Raw genomic sequence first — 14,604 nt, 5'->3', positions numbered from 1 at the left:
GAGTCTCCTCTTTTACAAAAGGAGAGAGGAGTTAAGATACACATAAAGCAGACACAAGGTACAATGGATGCTAGTTTAACGCAATAGCCAAAAAATTGCAAGCTAAGGAAATTTCCTCTTCAAGTAACTACTTTGAACTATAAAGGAATAAGCAGATGTGCTTTTGAAGGTGCAGTAGAGAAAATGTTCCCTTTAAGTATTTATATTTTATACAATATAGAAATGTGAGCATCATTTCATAGTATATGATCTTATAAATATGCTTCAAGGTCATTCTAGTTTAGAAAATTATACCATTATTCTTTTATTCTTCTGCAAGTATTTATTATTCTAAATTCTGTTCGCCTAAGTATTATTTAAAACGGTGACACAACAACATACTCCACTGTGACTCCTAGAATTTAAAATATTATGCACTTACTCAAGTATCCTCTCTGCTGCTTTTGTCTGTTGCATTCTGGAAATGCCTCCCAGCTGTCACACATGTTTCAGTTTGGTCTTCTTGTCTTTCTCTTTAATTCTTTTCCTCCTCTATCCCATAATTTAAACTTGTTATCAAATTTATTACCTAGGGAAGCCACAAGTTTTTCTTGTTTTCTGACTCTAAGACCATCAAAGCTCTTACAACTCTTTTAAATTTTATGCAAGGCAAAGCAAGAGTTTAAGTTCAATTACAGAAACAGAAAATATAAACAAAGTACATTAATTTAGAAAACAATAGAGGAAGATTACTTAAGTCACTTGAACTGTTTAAGTTTTGTTCTGTTTTGTTTTGTTTTACAAATATAGCTTTCTTTCTGTAAATAAGGTAAACAGGATTCAGTCAATATATTATAGCCTAAGATAACTATTTGGATGTAAAAGAGAACTTCTAAAGTGCTTAGAAAAGAACTCACTCTCTCAAGTTTAATAATTATCCTTTCCCTACTTCCTAATAACTAATTTATTTACAAGATGATATCATAAAAGTACAAAACTCAAACAGTCACAAATTTCAAATTTGTAAGAAATAGTATAGGTCACCAAATTCATGGCAGAAATTCTTTTTTGATGAACTGAGTTAGTGGACATACTTTTGTCCTGTTTAGTGGCAAGGTGGGTTACCCACATTTAGAAGAGTTCTGTCAGTCTGTAAATAAAAGTGACATCATATGCAGAACATATCTGTGGAATTCAGTTCACCTTAGTTCCATGCTCCATAGCATTAGTATCTAACAAGTAATTAGAAAAATAATGCTCCTTGATAGACTCCCATATTCTTAAACTTTAAAGTTTTAATCTGAGTCCAAAGTAAATTTCATCCTGATTATGTTTAATTTCAATATGTTCAACAAAGTAGGATTTCAGGTTAATCCAATTTTAGACTTAGATAGAAAAAGAAAGACAGAAAGGGGAAGGATAAAATTAAATCTATTTTGAAGGTAAATAATCATGTGATAATATAATTGTTAGCAGTTATTTTGTCACAGAAGAAGAGCTCTCCTCTATTTGTGACATAAGTATTTTTATTCTTTAGAATATTTTATCTTTCTGAGCTGTGTAAGTCATCAACATAGACAAAGGATGCAAGTACTACTTTTGATACAAGTATTATAAAGAAATGTGACTTCACACAGTCTTTTGAAGTGAATTCTGTTGATTAGGATCTGCAGAGACAGTACAGTCCACTCTTCTGTATAAAAACATATGATTTAGAAAGGGCCTCTGGACATGAAAGATTTAACACTGAATTCATATGTTTTCCCAGTTAAATGTTAACTCTTTTAAAATGAGCAGAAAACTTATACATTAGAGAGTTATCATTTATATTAGTTTTAAATTCATATTTGTGCTCTGTTGTAAGTATGGCAACTGCACATTTTATGGTGATGTGTGTTAGCTTCTCCATAAAACTAAAGAATGTCAAGGCTTCCCAATTCTGTTTCTCTGAAGTTTATAACAAAGCCATAAAAATTTGTACTGTTCTTTAGCTTAAAAGCAATTTTTTCTTTCTTAAAGCATTTTTGAAGAAGGGTTTGCCTCATACAAGATTACATAACTATATGCTTGTACACAGAAGCAATATTAAGCTATAAAGGCAGGATATAAATGGTGAGACTTTGTAAAGCAGTTCTGATAATAGCATGCCCATGTAATGGGATATACAGTCTCCAAAGTGGTTCATAAAAAATATTCAAGTAGCACCTGGGCATGCAGTGTGTCCCTTACCTTCTGCACAGAGCTGTGGACATTCTCACCTGTGCAACGATTTTTATTCTGAGGTCTTCTGAAAAGAAAACCTTGAGGACATGGTGAAATAGCTGATTCCGTCATGAAACATCTCATATGAATCTTATATACTTTCCAGGTTCATATTTATTTGCTCTCCAAACATTTTGTGAATGTCAACCACATGTAAGGCAATATGTGGCCAGAAACAAATTAGCAACCTTCCCTCTCCAGTCCTCATAGTTCACAGTCACAAAGTAAAGCATGCATGTTTAATGATATTCTCCAGAAACTAAGAAGGACCATTAGAGGTCTTTGAGGTTTGAAAGGCATTTCAGCTACACAGCTAAAAAGTGAGGAGAATTTTAATTGGTGGGGAAATTGTATGAAGGCATTCTAGGCCCTGGGCACAGTATGACAAAGTCGCTGTGGTGTAAAAATAAATGTTATGTTTGGGGAGCAGTAAGCTTGACACTGGGAGTAGGTAGGAAGGCAAGAAGAGGTTGAGCATAGAGAGAGGGGCTGGACTGAAGTGTTTTGCATGCACAGCTATGATGTTATAAATAGGAGTGTGATGTAATCTCATCTATACTTCAAGAAAATGATTCTGGTATACGGTGGAGGTGGAGGCAGGAAAGGTACATACAGAGAGAAAAGATTAAAAACATTGAGTGTTGTAAGTGCAGAAATGTTGGATGGCTCCTAGTCTGCTGCATCACCCATGCCTAGAACAGTTCCTGCCCACTATTTATCCTGTTAGTCTTCGTTGAATGCTGACTAAATTAATGTGTCTTGGTGACAATCAATAAACTTCTACATTTGCAATGTTTTCCCATTTTTATAAATGCTTTGAAAACTCTTCATACAGAGGATGAAAAAGTTTAACTTATGTGTTTTTTATCACACACAGGTACACACATACACACAGACACACTAAACTCTCTTGCAATATGTGCTTGAAATTAAACCTCAAATCCTGTTCCTGAAATTTATGCTTCAATTAAGATGGGGGCAGCTGCTACCCTACTTTATTTCCCTTTTGAGACTTTATCTCTCAGGCTTTATCCTTCCCTTCATTGTTTTATCATCACATCAGTCACTGTGTTTCACTCCTCAGGAAAGCTGCGTGCAGAGCAGGCACATTTTTATGGCTGGAAAGCAAACCTACCCTCTGTGGCTGGCATTGCTTTCTAAAGCCTAATTAAGTAATGCTGCTGAAAGTATCACATCCTTTCCATCACAATGCACATTTGGTCAAAATAATAGGGATACTTTAAAGCTATGGAAAATAACTGGGGAAGGGAGCATGAAGAAGGCACAAAGTGAATGAAAGCGAACTTCAGCCCACCCTTCTTTGACCCAGTCTCTAATGATCCAGGTGCATTAGCACCTCCACCACAGGAAACTCTAACTCCCAGCACCACTTTCACGCCAATTATTTTATTGAAAATTACCATTGTCGAGAGACTCCCCAGTAGTACACTGAATTCAGTACATTTTGTATGATTGAATCATCTGCTTTCAGAGAAGTTCTCTTATAGTCTGGGAAAAATCCAAGAGTTTCTTTCTAAATATGCATACTTAAGGAAATGTAGATATGATTCACTAAATTGTAGTGTTCTTGAGGCCAGGGTCTTTGTCTCCCTTCTCTAAAACCTTAATTCCAGAGCCATGTACATATTCAATAATCATATCTGGTGAGTGAATGCCTATTAGAACTTGTGCTTCAGATCAAAATCATAACTTTTATGTTTTTAACAGGAGGAAATTATCTCTCTCTTGTTAGTGGGACCAATTGGTGTTTGGTTCATCCTGTCCATCATTAGATCAAGGGTATCTTATCCTCTCATGGTTTTCAGTATGGCCATTATTTAGTAAAATATATTTTTACATCACGTAATGGCATATAACTGTACCCAAGATCTATGGGGATGAAGGATTTAATCTAAAGTAAGGAACAAGAAAAAAAAGACAGAAAGGAACACTTACTGTTTCATTGCCTTTATGAAGTATGGTTCTCTTTCACAAGCTGTCACAAATTTTGAATTTTTATTTTATGGATCTCAAATACTTGGGAGAAAGAAGTAAGGTTCTGTCTCTTCCCATGCTGTTGGGTGTGGACTTCCCTAAGTAGAAGTCTCTGAAATGTTGCTACCCATTTCTATTTTGAGGAGGTAGTTTATAGCAAACTGTGTGTGTAAATATGCTATCACATTTATAGACACTGGCTTGAAGTAAGGCCTAGGTTTAAATCCCAACTCTGATATGTAAAAATTGTGATCAGCTATCCCATGGTGGAACTGTGAGGATTAAATGAGATTGTAGATATAAAACACTCAGTAGAGTATCTGGCACACTATAAATAAGATTGATCTAATTATTATACATATTCTTATTGTTAGAAGTCTATGTTTTAGTTGCACCTTGAAGCCCATTTGTTCCAGGAAATTGTCAGAATATTTTACTGTTGATCCCCAGAGTAAATGAAAAGTAAAATGCTTAGCAGAATACCTGACGTATCATAAGCACTCAAATAAGTATTGGTTGTTGTGGTAACAAGTATTATTATTGTAAGATAAATTCTAGCCAAAATAAGCAGGCAAAGAGAGGCAACAAAGGGCCAGGTAATTTATTTGAATGCAAACACCCCGGCGAGAATTCCTCAGTCTACAGAAATAGAGGCTGGGGAATTCGCGCCTGTAAGGAGACAGGCAGCGAGTTTTTACAGAAGGTAGCGGGAGGCAGAGCTTAGATTTACAGCGGTGCGAGGATTGGCTAATGTATCAGGTTGGGAGGGGGCAGCAGCCTGGGACTTTGACGTCATCAGGGTCCGACGTGCTTGCTCCTCCCGTCAGTGCTCTTAGCCTTACAATTATGACTTAGTTGTAGGGATTTATCTTCTTCAGTCTCTGAGGAGATCTTGATCTAATCTATTGATAGTAACAACTTAGAATGATGACAGGTCTGAGTTTTGGTTAGTGTTGTGACTTTGAGATAATGTTTTGTTTAACAATTCATTACTGGTCACATTGCAATTATATTTCTGGAGGCCTTGATTTTGAGGTAAACCATATTTTCTTTTTAACCAAAGATCACCAGAATGTTTTTCATACCAAATTATAGCCTTTAGAATTGAAAGCCATTGAGAGTCACTAAGCGAAATATTACCATGTATCTTACAGCAGGAAACAAATCATCCTGATCTAATAAAGACTGTCTTTAGTGGTCCTGACATTAATCATGCAGTATATATAATTATGCCTTTACCCTTTTTAAAAATTACATGTATTTTATTTATAGGAAAGACTGTTACTAATTTTGAAATGAAAATTTAGAAATAAAACTACATTTAACATGGTAAAATAATACTTTAAAAATCAAATGTCATGATTAATCTGATAACATGCCACCTAAAACCATATTAGTGGAAGAATGGGGATAAATCTAAGACAATTCCATGAATTTCTGGCCAGTGTTTTGTACACTATTGTTTGGGTAGCCCCATTCTTCTTAGTAAAAGGTAGAACCTAGATCATCAGCTAAGATGTGAGGGAAGACAGTGTGGGCTAGAAAACTGCAGTGGGAGGCAGAACATGAATCAACCAGAAGCGAATAAAAGGATCCCAGGCTTTGTGAAGGACCTTCTAGGATTGGACTGTAAGTGTCTGCCACAAGTCAGGACTGGACAGTAGCTCTCCTCCCCCAGCAGGTCCCTGTGGTTCTCAGAGAGGTGCAGAGGAAGCCGATGATAGGATGAAAAGACTCCAGAGATGCACCGCAGGCAGGGAAGTAGCACTGAAATGGAGGACAGTGGAGCTCAGTCGAAGTCACGCAGAGTCATGCCAGGGGTTGATGATTTGATAAAATGTGTGCAAGAGGTTTTCAGCTGAGTGGTAGGGGATCCCTGCATGATCAGGAGGAGCATTTCATTAGAAAGGAATTATTCATTCTGAGGATAAGATTTAGCATGAAATTAAGATACTATCGCAGACAGTTTTTACAGTCTCTCTGCAGAAGTGTGAAAGGAAGGATAACATACCTGATTACATCATGTTTCTTTCTATTGAATCCAGCTTGACAATAGCAGTAAAACAATAATGATAACCACCCTAAACTGAATATCAGGATCAATATAGGTCTCTTATACTAGTGACCCTGCAATATGCACATAGTTATCCACATATGTAAGATGAAGAAACTGAGACTTGAGAAGTTTGGTACTTTTTGCAGGTGAGTTTCTCTCCTAAGATCTCCTCTTTATATAACCTGTGGGTTTTCCATTATATTATTATTATCCTACTTTCCAGTTCTTAAAACTAACAACCCAATCCCTATGGCATTACATATGTGTACAAATTTGTTCTATTATACGTTTTTATAATATTGCCTAATTCCTTCTTGTTGCATATATCTATATATTAGTTTTCCACAAATTTGGAAGTAGAATAAGAGGTAAAACTCAGCATTTCTTTTTATGGAGGGCCCATTATGACTAGTGTTATGATAGGTACCGATTCTGAACAAATGTTTGCTGCTGATAATAATGTCAAAACAAACTGGTTTCCTTTCTGCAACAAAGAAAAGAAAACTTACATACAAACTTCATTCTGTAATTCTTGGCATAAATGTTGCACATAAGTTTATATACCTATAAAGTTGTGAATATTTACATAAATGGCCAAATTAAAAATTATTTGAATAATACTTTTCATCTGTATAATATTTTTTCCCCTAACAGACAGCATCAGGGTAATTTAACAGATTGTTTCCAACATGTGTTCTATGGAACACTGCCATGGAGGTATATAACCCATGTGCAAAAAGTTTTGTAGACAAATACATTTTGCTGGTGTGTTAATTTGTGATAAGGACTGGTTCAAAACAAAAAAGAGTTTTAGTTTGCCAGTGACATGGGCCACTCCTTTCCTGAATAATTAGAAAATTTTTGAAAATCAGAGGCAAGTCAATGGTTTTGAGCCATCTTTTCCCACATATTACAACTCTGGTTTGAAAAATGTAGGCCTTGACCAGGTATATTCTCCTTCTCTCTTCCACTCCTTTTTCTCTCCTCCTCCTTGATCTCTTCCTGATCCTTCTTCTTCCTCTCTCCCCCACACACATGCTCTCCCCTCCCCATCCTATGAACATGCTAACATTTATTTTTCTTTGGGCTTCCTTGTGTTTCAATCAAAACAGGCCATTGCCTACTATAACATATCCCTTCTCTAGATATATTACTACCACCAGTGAGGTTATAATTTTCTTTTTCATTCCAGGAAAGTCTGGACACTTCTCTCTCTTTCTGCTTTTAACCAGAGAGACATTATAATTTAAGGCAACTCCCATAGATAGAATTCCTTTTACTGGGGATTTACTTTTCCAGAGGGTAACCTCATTTTCACACTCTTCATATTGGAATTCTATACACAGACTATATTTTACACATTCAAAATACAACCTAATTATTAAGCCAAAGACAGTTGGTGTCAGGTCACATTATTAACACCATCATCAAGAGTTATTTGCTGAGAGTCTTTATTGCAGGGGCACTGGACCACGTGAAAGAATCTTAGTTTCTATATGCCTTCACTCCCATATAGATTAAAGATAATATCTACTTTTAAATATTAACTTTACTCTCAAGGAGTTGATGGTGCCAATGACACTTACATATCATATCTGCTCTAATATGTAACAGATATGTAACATTATCAAAAAACTGTTATCAGATATATAATACTATAAGATATGTAACATTATGAAATAAGAAAAGACAGTACTATAAGAGTCAGGCAGGAACTTAGATGACAAGAACTACAGAGATTCAAAGGAAGAAAAATTCAGGGTGGGCTAGAGGCCTCAAGGAAGCTTCATTAAGGAGGTAGAGCCAGAGTTGAGCCTTACTCTCAAACAAGAGGAAGAATTCTTTCTTCTTCAAAATATTTTGCTGCACCAGAACAGAAATAAATAAAATAAAGAAGAATAAAACAATAGAAAAAATTCAATAAAACCAAGAGTTGGATCTTTGAGAAAATAAACAAAATAGACAAATCCCTAGCCAGACCTATCAAGAAAAAAAGACCAACAAAATCAGAAAAAAGGAATAGTACAACGGATACCACAGATACAAAGGATTACTACAGAATTCTATGAAAAATTATACGCCAGTAAATTGGACAACCTAGAAGAAATGAAAAATTTCTAGAAAAGTACAACCTTCCAAGAATGACCCAGGAAGAAACAGAAAATCTGAACAGACCAATTTACCAGCAATGAAATTGAATTGGTAATTAAAAACTCCCAACAAACTCCAAAACCAGATGGCTTCACAGCTGAAATCTACCAAACATTTAGAGAAGAGCTAATACCCATTCTGTTTAAAGCATTCCAAAAAGTATAAGAAAAGGTAATACTTCCAAACTCATTCTATTAAGCTAGCATACCTCTAATACCAAAATGAGATACTATAAAAAAATTATAGACCAATATCCTTGATGAACATAGATGCAAAAGTCCTAAACAAAATATTAGCAAACTGAATTAAAAAAATACATCAAAAGGATCATCCATCCCAACCTAGTGGGATTTATTCCAGTGAAGCAAGGATGGTACACTATTCATAAATCAATGTGATACAACACATTAACAAAAAGAAGAATGAAAACCACTTGATCATCTCAATAGATGCTGATAAAGAACTTGAAAAAAATCCAACACCCATCCATGATAAAAACTCTTGACAAAATGGGTATAGAGGGAATATACCTCAACATAATAAAGGCCATATATGACAAACCCACAGCTAACATCTCACTCAATGGGGAAAAGCTGAAAGATTTTCCTCTAAGACGAGTAACAAAACAAGGATGCCCACTCTCCCCACTTTCTTCAATGCAAACTGGAGGTCCTAGCCATGGCAATCAGACAAAACAAAGAGATTAAATGCATGCAAATTGGTGAAGAAGTTAAACTGTCACTATATACAGAAGACATGATATTATATATAGAAAACCCTGAAGACTCCACCAAAAAACTATTGAAACTAATAATTGAATTCAGCAAAGTTGCAGGATACAAAACTAATACCCAGAAATCTGTTGTGTTCCTACACACTAACAATAAACTATCAGAAGGAGAAATCAGTAAAAACAATTCCATTGACAACTGCATCAAAATGAATGAAATACCTAGGAATAAACCTAACCAAGGAGGTGAAAGACCTGTACTCTGAAAACTATAAGGCACTGGTGAGAGAAGTGAAAGAAGACACAAATAAATGGAAGTCTATCCCATGCTCAGGATAGGAAGAATTAAAATTGTAAAAATGGCCATCCTGCCCAACACAGGTTACAGATTCAGTGCAATCCCTATCAAAATACCAAGGCATTTTTCAATGAAATAGAATAACCCTAAAATTCATATAGAACCACAGAAGACCCTGAATAGTCAAAGCAATCCTGAGAAAGAAGAATAAAGATGAGGATATTATACTTCCTGATTTCAAACTATACTACAAAACTTCAATGGTCAAAACAGTATGGTACATGGTACAGGAACAAAAACAGACCCATAGGTCAATGGAATAGAATAGAGAGCCCAGATATAAACCCATGTGTATGTGGTCAATTAATATATGATAATAGAGCCACAAATATACAGTGGGGGAAAGACAGCCTCTTCAATAACTGGTGTTGGAAAAACTGGACAGCTACATGCAAGAGAATGAAACTGGATTACTGCCTAACTCCATTCACAAAGGTAAACTCAAATGGATATCAGAGATGTAAATATAAGACATGAAATCATAAAACTCTTAGATGAAAACATAGGCAAACATCTCTTGAACATAAGCTTGAGTAATATTTTCCTGGACATATCCCCTCAGACAAGGGAAACAAAATCATAAATGGATAAGTAGAACTACAGCAAACTAAAAAGCTTCTGTTCAGCAAAGGGCACCATCAGCAGAACAAAAAGGCAACCTACAGTATTGGAGAATATATTCATAAATAATTTATCCATAAGGGATTAACATCCAAACTATATAAATAATTCATATGACTCAACATCAAAAAGACAAATAACCTGATTAAAAAATGGGCAGAGGACCTGAACAGACTTTTTTCCATAGAAGAGTACAGATGGCCAACAGGCACATGAACAGATATTCTACATTGTTAATCATCAGGGCAATGCAAATCAAAACCACAGTAAGATATCACCTTACATCCGTTAGAATGGCTACTATAATAAGACAATAAATTACAAGTGTTGACGTGGATGTAGAGAAATGTGAACCTTCTACACTGTTGGTTGGAATGTCAATTGGTGCAGCCTCCATGAAAAGCAGTATGGAGATTCCTCATAAAACTAAAAATAGAAATACCATTCAACCCAGTAGTTACTCTTCTTGGAATTTACCCTACATAAACAAAATCCCTGATTCAAAAAGATACATCCATCCCTATGTTTATCACCATATTATTTACAATAGCCAAGTTATGAAAGCAACCAAAATGTTCATCAATAGATGAATGGATAAAGAAGAGGTGATATATATATACAGTGGAACATTATTCAGCCATAAAAGAAAGAAATCCTGCCATTTGTGACAACATGGATGGGTGTAGAAGGTATTATGCTCAGTAAAATAAACCAGGCAGAGAAAGAAAATACCATATGATTTCACTTAGTTGTGGAATATAGAAACAAAACAAAACAAAACAAAATGAAGAAACAGCATTAGACCCATAGACACTGAGAAGTGACTGGTGGTTACCATGAGGGAGGGTTTGGCATGGGGAGGTGGGGAGGCTGAGGATGATAAAAGGACTCAACAATACTCAAAAATAATATAAGTTGGTCACTGGGATGGTTGTACTGCATGGAGAAAATAACAAATGATTCTGTAGCATCCTGCAATGTTGACAGTAGTAACTGCACTAGTCAGGGTGAGGATTTAATAATATGGGTAGCAGTTGAACCACTGTGTTGCATACTTGAAATCGATATAAGATTGTGTATCAACTATACTTCAATAAAAAAAAATGTTTTGCTACAATAGTCTTTTAATGTTTCCCTATCTTCAGTTTTGTCTTCTCTACCCATTCAAACATAAAACCAAATGCAAATCTCAACATGTCTTTCCCATACCTTGAAGATAAAGCACTTACTTCTTAATGTATCATAGGATGTTTTCCACGATCAAACCTCTTCTCACCTCTCAAGACTCACACTTCCTATGCATGCACCTTGCTTGGCCTCGTTGCTATTGCTCAGTGCTTGTTCCCCTCTATGTATATCTGGCTAACTTTCATTTGTCTTTCCTGACCCCCTGCACATATTTCAACCACATCCCCTTCTCTCACTAGAATGGGAGTCCTCAAAGGCAGGGGGCAATGCTTACTCATCTTTGTTTTCCTAGAACATTGGTATCTTACAGAGTTGGCATGTATAAATGAACATATGCCTTTTCTTCTCAATTATATCAAAACTAAGTCACATAATTCTTTGTCAATTTTGATGACTAGAAATCAAACCCTACTCTCCTCTTTGCCTTTATTTAGCTGAAATGCCATTATGGGATAGTTGAAAAGAACAGCAAGTTCTAGAATGTCTAGTAAAAATGTTGTGGGCTGACAAATATGTTGTAAATTATCAGGATTGAAAACAAAAATTCTATCTCTAGCACTGGAAATATTGCTGATAATATTGAAATGTGACTCAAAAATGTGATTTCATAAAAATGAAAGTATATGAGCAATTCAGAGTAGATAGAAAACTAATTCTAATATAAAAGTTTTAAGAGTTTAAATACCTTTTCATGATTTTCTGTTACTGAAATTAAGTTAGGCTCTAAAGCTCAGTAAATGTCTTCCAGTATATCCTACTTGGATTAAACTATAGTCAACATCACACATACGCTATCTCTGTCTAGACCTATAACCTAAAAAGCATTACAGAAAAATTAAAGACTAACCCCTCACATGTTAGATATAACTATAAACAAGTTTGTTTCTATCATCTCATGACTTAAGTAAAGTGTAGATAAGGTCTTGTATTGCAACATTCTTCTTTCTGCTATATAATTTTAACTTCTTCAATGCAAGTAGAAGAGTATAATAAATAGAACCACAAGTGTTACAAAAACCAATCCATGTGTAATAATTGAGGTACAAATAACTACATTCTTTCAGTTACTGGGGGTTAGACTGGAAATACTGAAAATGGTATATTTTGTTATGGGTATGCAATAACCAAAAGTAAAAGCATTGCATGTAGGTAGGTTTTTATAGCTGGTTTCTAGGAAACCTGAAACACTGGAAGAGGCATCAAAGGATTTCCTGGCCCAGAATCCCAGCTTCTAGTACTTCACAGATATCGAATAGAAAGTCTCCTGCCCTATCCCTGAACATTACCTCTACAAAGTTGATGCAAATATGATGATCAAATCTGATCTGATGTAAGATAAAGGAATATTATTATAGCACAATATCTAAGCTAACTTGTGATAATTTTAATTTGGAAATAATGCTTTTTCCTGGCATGAACTTGCAGCAGCATAAAAACATTTTTCATCAGTGGAAGGGGTAGGGTTTTCTCCATGTGATCCTTCATCAAACAGAATTCTTAATCAAGCCAGAACCTTCTGAAATCCATGATTTGGAGACCTTCCAAAAAAAAAACCTGTCCTAAAAGGGGTGGTAAATTAGAGTTTGATCTCATTTGTCCCAAATTCTGCACATCATTCACCCATGACTTATAGCTGTCTCAGCCTTTTGAGATACGTCCCATAATTCATTCTAGTCAATATGATGCAATTACTACTAAAAGATTCATATCTTGCAAATAATTTGTTTCAAACTATGGCCTCTAATTAATTCGAACGTAATTGTACTAACTACTGTTCTAGTTGCCAAAACTAATCATATTCCACCCAGGTGAGTCTGTAGTTGGCCTCTGTATCTGGCATTCTTTGTGAGATTTAATCGAGTGCATAATTTAAATGGAACTTTGTGACAGACAATGAGGTTCCCCAAATGTTTGGGTTGTAAAGATCAATAACAAATTCAACTTGCCTTTTCCACAATGCATTTTATTCCCTTTTTTCCACATGCAGAAATCCAGTAACTATGGTTTGAAAATACCAGGAAGGTATTTACAATTCAAGTCTAGAAACAACTCTGTTGCAAACCAGAATCAAGTAATGCCAGAGATAGAGAAATGAATGTGTATATCTGCCAGATCTGCAGATCTTAAGATAGTATGATTCAATTAGTAACAGTGTGTTTTTTATGTCACTTCCTCCTGTATTGGCTGCTGTCCCCATCTTTCTTTACCTTCCCCACCAGACTATAAATTTCTTAAGGCTAGACACTGGTTCTTTACTATTGTAACAGTCTTTGTTCTTAAGACTGGCAAATGGGAGATGCCAATAATTGAATGAATTTTTTTTTTTTTGTAGATAACTATTTTTTATTGAAGGGTAGTTGACACACAGTATTACATTAGTTTCAGGTGTACAACACAGTGATTCAACATTTATATACATGATAATTCTAGGTACCAGCTATCACCATACCAAGTTGTTACAATATTTTGACTATATTCCTTATGCTATACATTACATCCCGGTTACTTATCTATTTTACAATTGGAAGTGTGTACTTTTTTTTTTTTTTTTTGTGAGGGCATCTCTCATATTTATTGATCAAATGGTTGTTAACAACAATAAAATTCTGTATAGGGGAGTCAATGCTCAATGCGCAATCATTAAGCCACCCCAAGCCTAATTTTCATCAGTCTCCAATCTTCTGAAGCATAATGAACAAGTTCTTACATGGAGAAGAAATTCTTACATAGTGAATAAGTTACATGGTGAACAGTACAAGGGCAGTCATCACAGAAACTTTTGGTTTTGCTCATGCATTATGAACTATAAACAGTTCAAATATGAATACTCATTTGATTTTTATACTTGATTTATATGTGGATACCACATTTCTCTCTTTATTATTATTATTTTTAATAAAATGCTGAAGTGGTAGGTAGATACAAGATAAAGGTAGAAAACATAGTTTAGTGTTGTAAGAGAGCAAATGTAGATGATCAGGTGTGTGCCTGTAGACTATGTGTTAATCCAAGCTAGACCAGGGCAATAAAACATCCACGTATGCAGAAGATTTCTCTCAGAACAGGGGGGGGTGAGGTTCTAAGCCTCACCTCTGTTGATCCACAGTTTCTCACCTGATGGCCCCCCTGCGACTGTGCCTGTCTTAGGTTGTTCCTCCCTTGAGGAATCTTACCCGTCTCTGGCTAACCAGTCATCTTCTGGGGCCATACAGGGAAATGTAAAGTTGGTAAGTGAGAGAGAAGCCTTATTGTTTGAAATGGTTA

The 14,604-nt window shown here is 35.4% G+C and overlaps 1 protein-coding gene across 2 annotated transcripts in view; it reads left to right on the top strand.

Moving 5' to 3' along the window:
• Positions 1–14,604, top strand: part of LINGO2 (leucine rich repeat and Ig domain containing 2) — a 1,246,785-nt gene that overhangs the window by 927,722 nt on the left and 304,459 nt on the right. The gene's annotated exons all lie outside the window — the stretch shown is intronic.

Source organism: Manis pentadactyla, chromosome 3 (assembly GCF_030020395.1).
Source record: "Manis pentadactyla isolate mManPen7 chromosome 3, mManPen7.hap1, whole genome shotgun sequence".
Classification (NCBI taxonomy): Eukaryota; Metazoa; Chordata; class Mammalia; order Pholidota; family Manidae; genus Manis; species Manis pentadactyla.
The sequence above is the reverse complement of the archived record's forward strand: the minus strand, read 5'-3'. Positions and strand labels throughout refer to the sequence as shown.